Source organism: Rosa chinensis, chromosome 5 (genome assembly GCF_002994745.2).
Source record: "Rosa chinensis cultivar Old Blush chromosome 5, RchiOBHm-V2, whole genome shotgun sequence".
NCBI lineage: Eukaryota > Viridiplantae > Streptophyta > Magnoliopsida > Rosales > Rosaceae > Rosa > Rosa chinensis.
The window spans coordinates 21,762,194-21,772,564 of record NC_037092.1 but is presented as its reverse complement, the minus strand read 5'-3'; the positions used below and the strand labels follow the sequence as shown (position 1 = coordinate 21,772,564).

Here is a 10,371-nt window from a genome sequence, read left to right as displayed (position 1 = left end):
AAAAGATGTTAGTTTATTCCAAAAAAAAAAGGGAAAATTGTCTGTACGGTATCCCGCCTTTTCCACCTTATAACTTTTGGTATCTGACTAAAAAAAAACATCAATACGGTACCTGAGGTTCTTTGCCCGACCGAAGATTGGTACATAAGGCCGTTACCTCCGTTACGGAGCTTGCCAGCTGGCAATTTTAGAAGGGCATTTTCGTCCATTCGTATATTAATTAATTTTTTTTTCCTCTTTTCTCTCTCTCTCTCTCTGTTCTTTTTTTTCTTTTCTTTTGTCCTAATTTATGTTCTCCTTCAATTCTTCCTCCTCTATTCTCCTTCTTCCTCTTCTCCACTCCCATGGCTGCCCATCGACTCCTGCAGTTCACCATTTCCACAATAACACAAATCAAATCCATTTTCCATAGCAAAAACTACAAAGAAACAGAACTTCATCCAATTATCAACGAAGAGTTCAATCTTAATAGCATATGCAGATGGACCTTGGGCTCTTCGACGACGGCGGAGATGAGATCAGAGAGGAGATCGAAGCAGAGGAGAGGCTCCGTCGTCCTCCTAATCTGGCCCTCTCCTCCACTGGGCTCACCTCACCGCCACCACTTTTCTCTCTCTCCACAGAGCCTTCCCGCCGACCCACCACCGAGTCCAACTCGATCGCCGCCGCAGCCCATGTCCTCCACGGGCCTCCAAGAGGACATGGGCAACAGTTCCATCTTTTTGCAATGAATGTATCTGTCCCAATTTTAATTCAGTGCAAGCAAATTCAACTACTTTGGTTGTTGGTTATGCTTGATTTATAGAAAGATGAAAATTTGGGTGATAGGTTATGCTTGATTATCTGTGTTGTTTCAAATTTGGGCAGAGTATGATGAATGTGTAGTCTCTGTTGCCGAAAAGAAAAGGAAGGACTTGAATTCTGATTAATTTCTTTCTTGCCTTCTAGTCATAGTTCTGAGAAATTTTCAAATCAAAGAGATTCAAATGGAAGTCTTTGGGTTTGAAAAGTGTATCGATCAAGCACCATACCAGAAGGACCCAACTCAGATTCTTGATCGTTCTTGTCAACCTTGGAATGAGATTCGGCGCCATCGGCTCCGGCACCGGAAACGAAAATGGAATCTTGATGCTTCTCGGCTTCATATGTGATTTACAAAAGCAGAGGGGAAGAAGAAGAAGTAGCTAGAAAGAGTTTGATTTTTCTTTAGTTTCAAGTCTAACTAGGTGGGATGAGATTGGAATCAAATTGGGGAAGAAAACCCAGAAAGCAAAGGTGGAAAGAAACCCAGAAAGATAACTAGAGGTTTGAAATTTGATGATTTGGGTTGGCCCTTATAAGGTGTGTCTGGATTCTCTCTCTTGACTGAAACTTGAAGAAGATGGTTCAAAGTGGAAGTGGGGCAAGATCTCTTTGTTGTTGCAGCTAGCTCTCAAGGATGATTGAAATGAAGAAGTAAGAAAGAAGAACTGATAAGCAAGGAGTCACTTTCCGATCAGTTAATGAACCATACAAGGTACTAATTGATCAATTGATTCAATTTCAAATCTTATTAGTACAATCATGTGCACAATTACATGATGCTTTGAATATAAATATGCTTTGCAGAAACACATGGAGCAATATGTGAACAAGATAATGAAGATGATGAAGGATGAAAAGCTATTTGCTCCACAAGGAGGTCCAATCATCTTAGCTCAGGTTTATAGACCCTTATTAATCTTCCCTGATCTTTTATTTTGGCTAAATGATCAAGCTTTGATTTATACTTGATTGAAACAGATTGAAAATGAGTACAATCAAATCCAACTTGCATATAGAGAGTTGGGAGATACATATGTGCAGTGGGCAGCAAAGCTAGCAGTTGGGCAGAATATTAGAGTGCCATGGATCATGTGCAAGCAAAAGGATGCTCCTGATCCAGTGGTAAGTAATTGAGTTGCAAGTTTGTTGTAGTCGAACAAAGAATGAAGAGAAATACTAGGTAGACCACATCTATAGACCAGATCTTCAATAAGTGTAGGACTATAATGAGATTACAATGTGGTCCATTTACTCGTTTTATTATTGTTATTGTCGGGACCTTCGATCTGAAAAAATTTGATTCCTGTACAGATTAATACTTGCAACGGAAGGCATTGTGGAGATACTTTTTCAGGACCTAACAAACCCAACAAGCCTGCTCTATGGACTGAGAATTGGACAGCTCAGTGAGTACATAAATTCCTTAGCAACGTCTATCAATCCCTTTCAATATCTTCTGCTGAACGTACATCTTTCTCCTTCTTTTCATCAATACAGGTACCGAGTATTTGGTGACCCTCCTTCACAAAGAGCAGCAGAAGACATTGCATTTTCAGCTGCTCGGTTTTTCTCCAAGGGTGGGGCTCTAACCAACTACTATATGGTAACAACTAAAGAGCCACAGCTACAACTTTTTAGAAAACCATCAATGGCATAGACACATAATGGTATATAGGTTAAGCACACGTTATGTTGTTACTCTACTTGCAGTACCATGGTGGAACAAATTTTGGAAGAACGAGTGTTGTTTTCACAACAACTCGTTACTACGATGAGGCTCCTCTCGATGAATATGGTAATTAAGGATCTTAATTAAATTCATTCTTTAATCTGTACTGTGACCCAACATTTGGTTATTGATTTGATTATATATGATACAGCTTTGCAAAGGGACCCGAAATGGAGTCACCTCAAGGACTTGCACAAGGCTATAAATCTATGCAAGAAAACTTTGCTTACTGGAACTCCCGGAGACCAAAGGTTGGGGGAAGAAACTGAGGTGAAGTATCTGAAACACCCCATTATAAATTGTAGAAAGGAAGGAAGAACAAGAAGAAATTTGTCACTGATAGGTTCCAGCTTTTCTTCTTCTTTTTAACTTGTAGGTTCGTTTCTATGAGAAACCAGGGACAGAGTGTGCTGCTTTCATAGCAAATAATCACTCGACCATGGAAGCAACCGTTAATTGGAGGGGACAGAAGTTTCTCCTGCCACCAGCTTCCATTAGCATCCTCCCCGACTGCAAGACTGTGGTCTTCAATACTCAACAAATGGACGAATGGATTAATATACTCAAAAAAAAATTAATTAATATATGAATGGACGAAAATGCCCTTCTAAAATTGTCAGCTGGCAAGCTCCGTAACGGAGGTAACGGTCATATGTATCAATCTTCGGTCGGGCAAAGAACCTCAGGTACCGTATTGATTTTTTTTTTTGTCAGGTATCAAAAGTTATAAGGAAGAAAAGGCGAGGTACCGTTGGATCATTTTCCCAAAAAAAAATTTAGTTGGCCTATACGTATCTGGCGTTTTCCAATAGGAAAAAAAGGTCCTACGTACGTATACTTATACCAACCATGCAAAACTTAGAAATAAAGCAAGTAAACCACAACTTAGTAGTAATGACGCATCTTTTTCCTCATTAAACTTTGACTCTGATTATTATTTTATATTAGGGTTCTATCTTCAGACTCAAATGTTTTTCTTTTTCTTTTTTTTCTTTTTCTATTTGCAGATGAGCTAGCTTGTGTTATTTGGACTGTGACTGACTCTATGATTAAAGCTTGCTTAATAGTATGTACTAAACGACGAAACAAACTATAATATCTTTATATTCAATTTTGTAGTTTAGTTGGTTAGTCGATCATGTCTCATATGGGTGTATATATCTGGGTGTGCATGAGGCAGCGAGTGATGTCATCAAACAAAAAAGAGGCAAAAGAAAAGCTCACCTGGACAAGAATGAGTCAACAAAAGAGTGACACGTACGTTCTTTATTGGAAGAAAACCCTAATTGAAATTCTCATATTTATCTGTCTCCGTCTCTCCACATGCATCGGGAACTTTGGCGTTTCCAGACGTTACGTTTCGGGCCTTTCGGCGGAAAGCAGACCACTACTGGTTCTTTGCCAATTGTGCAGTGAGTGAGTCCAATCCTCCATCCAATAATTTGATCGAATTGATTTTAGTGTTTACGTTCATTACATGCCATGTGGACCAAAGTATGTAAAATCTTCAATCTTCGAGTTGTGGATTTCAGAGGTTCATCTTCGATCCATCAGTATTTTCTATTTGGTTTCATTCCAAAAGTGTATTCTGTTTCCCTCGATCGATCTATTCAACAATTCATTGATTATATTAAACATTGCTCTCCCGGATCACCCTCAGCGATTGCAGACGTTATTTAAATTCTTTTGAATCGCTCTTAATTCAACCCATGAATCCTAATACTAGCTAACACATCATATAGACCGTTTCATGTAAAAGAAAAAGGAAATTCATAGGATCCTTTATTCTTTATTATTTAGGTTCCTTGACCTATAAGTAATATTACTTATATCAACATATGTAACCGAATAATAATTAACATTCTCAATTACCACTCACGAGGATAGGTCTGAAGTCAATAATTTGAATTAGGATTCAGAAAAGTGTCCCTATGTAAGAACTTGCACAAAATGTTTTAAGTATTAACTCTTGTCATCCATCATGAATTGATTTTGATATATATATATATATATATACAGATCCTATCCAGAACGGAGCTCCGCTTTGAAATTAATCGTGTGAAGTTCGAGTTTTGGGTCACTTTTCAGTCGCATATCCACATCTCGACCGTTCAGTTTTTAGGTACTAGTGTATAGATCATCTCTGCAAATTTTCAGCCAAAATGATGATTGTTAAGGCATTGATAACTGCCTTAAAGCTAGACGGTTCAGGTTGACAGATTTAGTCCATCCATTGGTTTAAGCGAGTTGGATACCTTTACTATCATCAATTTGGCTGAAAATTTTCAGAGATGATCTATACACTACTACCTAAAAACTGAACGGTCGAGATGTAGATCTCCGCTCTAAATAGGATATATCTATAGATATATAGATAACCGCTCTTCAAATTTTCAGCCAAAATGATGATCTTTAAGGCATTGATAACTGCCTTAAAGCTAGTACGGTTCAAGTTGCAAATTTGGCTGAAAATTTGCAGAGTTGATCTATACACTAGTACCTAAAAACTGAACGGTCGAGATGTGGATATATGATCGAAAAGCGACCCAAAACTCGAAGTTCACACATTAATTTCAAAGCGGATTTACGCTCTGGATAAAATCTGTATATCAGATCCTATCAAGAGCGGAGTTCCGCTTTGCAATTAAAGTGTGAACTTCAAGTTTTGGGTCGCTTTTCTGTCACATATCCACATCTCAACCATTCAGTTTTTAGGTACTAATATATAGAATGATCGTTAAGGTATCTAACTCGCTTAAACCAATCGACGGACTGAATCTATCAACGTGATCCGTACTAGCTTTAAGGCAAGAATAAATGCTTTAACGATCATCAATTTGGCTGAAAATTTGCAGAGATGATCTATACACTAGTACCTAAAAACTGAACGATCGAGATGTGAATATGTGACCGAAAAGCGACCCAAAACTCAAAGTTCACACTTAATTTCAAAGCGGAATATATATATATATATATATATATATATATATATATATTGTTGGAATTATGGTATTGGAATATGTTGTTCACATCTTTAGGCCTAAAGATCACACGTCTACTCATGATACATACTAATTGGTTGAAAGTTTATAGAAACTTTGACAATTGTATCAATGAAATAACCGAAAGGTTTTACAAGGTAAGAGGTTTTGCGTCTTTTCACCAATCATAACAACTGATTTGAAGTTGAATTGATGCTCAAACCCTGCTGGTCATGCCAACTCCCAAGCTTTTTAATTTGATATTTTACGAGTGGCCCTAGGGATTTAGTAAGTCTTCTTCGTAGATCCGTTAGTAAAAATGTTTAGAAAGTTCTAGACCTCTTTTGTTTTGGAATGAGTGAAAGTTTTAAACCTTTTCATTATGAAATGGAACACTGTCATCCGCCCACTCCCTGTAGCCGTAGCTTTCACTTTCAGACTTCAGTATCACAACGAATAAGCCAAACCAGACTAGTCGCCTTCAGCTGCCGCCGACCAAGGAGAACCACGACCGGGAAAGCAGAGGGAATCAGATGAATTACGTACATGTCGTTTTCAACAGAACGAAACCCTAATTAAAATTCCCATATAGTCTAGTGGGCGATGTCTATAATTCCTGTCAGCGCAGTCGCCACTAAGATGATCAGAGAGGACCACCCATTGTCTGCTAGCTCTTGAGTCTGGACACGTAGCGAACATTTTAACATTGTGTGTTTTGTTCTGTTATTCTTTTCTCCCATATGCTTCGGAAAGTCGGAAATTTTGTAGGGCTTAACTTTGCAGAATTGTAGCTACCGTTTCAGTGGAAAGTAAGCATATATACAAATCTTGTCCTAGCTAGCTTTGTACAGGAGCGGCTCCAATGCATACCAAACTATTCGATCAAATGCTGTTTAGTTTTTACGTTCAGTATCTGTCTTGTGTCCCCATATATATGGAAGCTTCAATCTTCAAGTTGTGCGTTGTCGGGGGTGAGACCTTCAGACAGGGTCGAAATTCAAGGGGCGGGTGAGTATAGGGCAGTAGGCAATTATATGGTAAATTTAGCTCATAATAACACTTTGAATCTTGTATCGGAGGAAATGTTTGTAAACGAATCTAAAAGGCTAGGCTTGGTTACATATGAAAATGTCAAAATTAATTAAGGGTGACACTTCTGCGATTAGACTACAGATCATTTTCCAATTTCGAAAATCTATTCGGCTGCTTATTCAACACTTTTCTTGAATTATAATATAGTATGTTTTATCTCTCTTCATCCAGATCACTGTCGATCTACTACCCACCAATCGCAAACATTATGTAGATTCTGTCAAATCTTCATGTCTGCTTATTTATATGTAACTACATAGAATTGCCCCAAAAATATATCTATGATTAATCGGCTAAGAAACAGAAAATTAAGTGACGACACACAAGCCCATGTGGGACTTCTAGTAAGTCGTAAAATTCAGCAATTTATCTTGTTGGCCATCGGCAGAAACCCCAGAAAGTTCTAGACCTTAAGTTCCAGACCTTTCTTAAATTTAGAAATTGGGATTGTTAGAAATTGGGATTGTCTAGAGTATTTGGATGTTTATCATACACTCATTTACATCTAATTGAACTAAAATTACAATTTAGTTGAACCAAATTTACAACATTAACAACAAAGTTATCACATTTGTTTTACACATTTACATATAATTGAACCAAGTTACTACATCGACAACAATTTATTCATAAACTTGTAAAAATATCGTAGGTGGAGTAATTATTTGTAATAGAACTAAAATTACCCAAAAAATAACTTTATTTACCACAATGACAACAAAATTGTTGTCAGATCTGTAAATGAGTGTATCACATATATACAGGTACCGTAGAATTTCCCTTAGAAATTGATAGAGTTCAGGATCTAGATATATTTCAGTTTCTAACTTATATATTATACCAGATGATTGCTGGAGGCCAATTATTAATTCATATGATCCGTCAGTGACAAGATTTTCTTTGAGGTAGCAATTCCTCGGGAAGTTTATTAACCCACCATTTCCCTATGTAATACATAGTATGTATATACCATTATACCTATTCTATTCTTCAATGTTTCCTGCTCCTTTTCAAACACTTTAAATAGTACTAGTCCCATATACAGCGTGAGTGCATATATATTGTACCAGCTGGTATGTCAACACATGCATATCTCATAATTCATGTTTTATTTACTGCTTTATTCCAATACAAAATAACGTTTCATTTACTGAATTATGTGTTATCCTGGATTTTATTTTGAAATAGGGTTAATCGATCACTAGCTTAACTGCATCCGGTGTGGTAATTAATCGACGAACTATACAATCGTGACAGAAGTTAGAGTTAATCAGATGAACTAAGTTCTAAGTATCTCACATCAAAAATATATATAATCCCTCTTGCTTAACAATTTGTAATATAATGAGCCTCTCTACTGAATTCTTGAACTTCTTAAAGTTAGCTTTGTCCTTCTTAATTCTATGGATTATCCATGTTTAGAGAAATTAGGGTAATTTCAAATTTTATTTTCTGATTTTAGGGTTATTAAATAAAGTGCATACTGTAATTTATAGCTAAAATAAACTTGATTAGGATTATTCACAAAAATCATAGATATTATATATAGAGAGAGGCCCGTTCTAGAGAGGACTTCCTTACTTTAAGAATTTGAGAATTTTGCACTATTTTACACTAGTATATGATATAATTTAATAATTTCAACCATTGATCCTTTAGATTCCTATGCAAAAATAATGTCTACAAAAAATCAACCAAATCGATAATCATTTGGTCATTCAAAATCTTGTAAACAAATATAGTTCGTTAGATAAAATTAAAACTAACATTGTGCTAATTAAGTGGTTAAATGTTTTTCGATTTGGTTAATTTTTTGTATGATTCATATGTATGTATGTAACTAGACAATGAATGGTCTAGATTATTAAACTACACGCTATAAATAAAAATATCCTCACTTCTCAAGTTTAAAGAGGTCCTCTCTAGATTCTCCCTCTATATATAGAGGCTTGTTCTAGCGAGGACCTCCTTACTTTAAGAATTTGAGAATGTTCAGTATTTTACACTAGTACATGATATATATATATATATATATATATAATATAAATCATAAACAAGACTTGAATATATAAAATGACGAAACATGTCGGTGGGCTATGATCTGTTGGTAAGTTATAATTCCAACATTATAAATGTCACAGATTCTATTCTCACTGACATATTTAAGGGTGGGATGGGCTAAGAGTTTTTTTTTTTATATAATAATAATAATAATTAATTAAAAAAAATGACGAATCATGAACCCTAACTTAAAATAGCCAAAGTCTTCTACACCGCTCACAATAAGAATTTCTATTCTTTGTCAGAAACAATATAGATAAATGCTCTAGGATTACTGTCTTAAAGGAACTCCATTTAGGGCACGTTTACTTACTTGGAATGGAAGGGAATGATTACGGAGTAAAAACATTCATGTGTTTACTAACACATAAGGAATCGGAATGATTCCGGGTAAAATAATTCTTGCGTTTACTAGCACATGAATGAATCGGAATGGGTGTAGGTCTCACCTCTTTATCAGGAATCGATTCCTGAATATTCATGAATTTGATTACGAAGGGGGGAGATGGGGTTTGGAATCAATCATCCAGAATCAATACTGATTCATTTCTTCTCCCATTCCACTTGTCTCCGATTCATGATTATTTTCCATTCCAAGTAAGTAAACGTGCTATATAAATCAATAACAAAGTGGCTACATGTAAACCAAGGGAAATATGTTCACTTTAATTCTTATACCGAGTTTGTCTAACTTCAATATGGTAATTCTATGTATATATATATTGATGAGAAAGGGTGCAAAGTACAGGTACAGCAGCCAGCTAGACATGTGCTTGACGTTCCCGTTTCTTGTAGAAAACCTATACGATAAAAGCTTAATTAATTTATCGGTGTACGTCCAGTTCCTAGGTGTTGAAACTTGAATCAAAGATAGAGTAGTGAAGATGATTCACGTTGCATCATATATCCTAGTTCAAACTTTCATACATAGCATCAGTACTTACACTTTAAGCATGACGCATGCGATTAAACTTCACACTACAGCATACATGTTTTGACCTAACGAGATCGGCTTGGCTTCTATTCAAGCATGTATGCACTTCCAGTTGCGGAATTCCTGGTTAGCTTCTAGAACACCCAGCTTCAACCTTTTCATTATCCATTCGCTTTTATTCTGTTAAACCTAGCTAGCTTTGTACATGACAGTTGTGCACTATTCCAAGGAGTTCAAAGGTTTGAGCTTGTGGCTGTGGGCTGATCCCCGGTTTTTCAATTTGAATCGAATGCAGTCCAAGTACTCCTTACGTTGTAGGGTCTTGGGTCATGCTGATCAGTTCATTGGTGATGACAACATTCATCAGTCATCTGGCTAATAAGTCGTGATCTCCTAGTTACTTATGTTTCTAACTTGCTATATGGTAAATTTTTTCTTATAAATATATAAGCACTATATTACTAAAGAATGATACCCTCTTATCTTGCTAGCTGGTCACTTGCATGCTCATCAAATCAGAATGTTCATCAGCTTCTGATTGAGAACGCACCTCGTTTATGTTTAATTCGAAGTTTCATGACGATCAGTCGGTCAAGACTTCAAAAATAATGACTGATTGGTAATATGTTATCCGTATAGAAATGCTTATTGTTGAGATTCATGATGAGTCATGAGCATGAGTCATGACATGACCAGATGAACCTAGCTAGCTTAATTCGGAGCTTCAATTAATTTCTTATATACCTTCATATTATATAACAAATATACTA

General features: G+C 36.2%; 1 non-coding gene across 1 annotated transcript; it reads left to right on the top strand.

Annotated features, from left to right (window-relative positions):
* Positions 1-1,399: 1,399 nt before the first annotated feature.
* On the top strand, positions 1,400-1,881 carry LOC112167534. The gene is made up of 3 exons (XR_005800868.1): positions 1,400-1,516; positions 1,609-1,701; positions 1,783-1,881. It is a non-coding gene; the product is annotated as an uncharacterized LOC112167534 (transcript).
* The last annotated feature ends 8,490 nt before the right edge of the window (positions 1,882-10,371 follow it).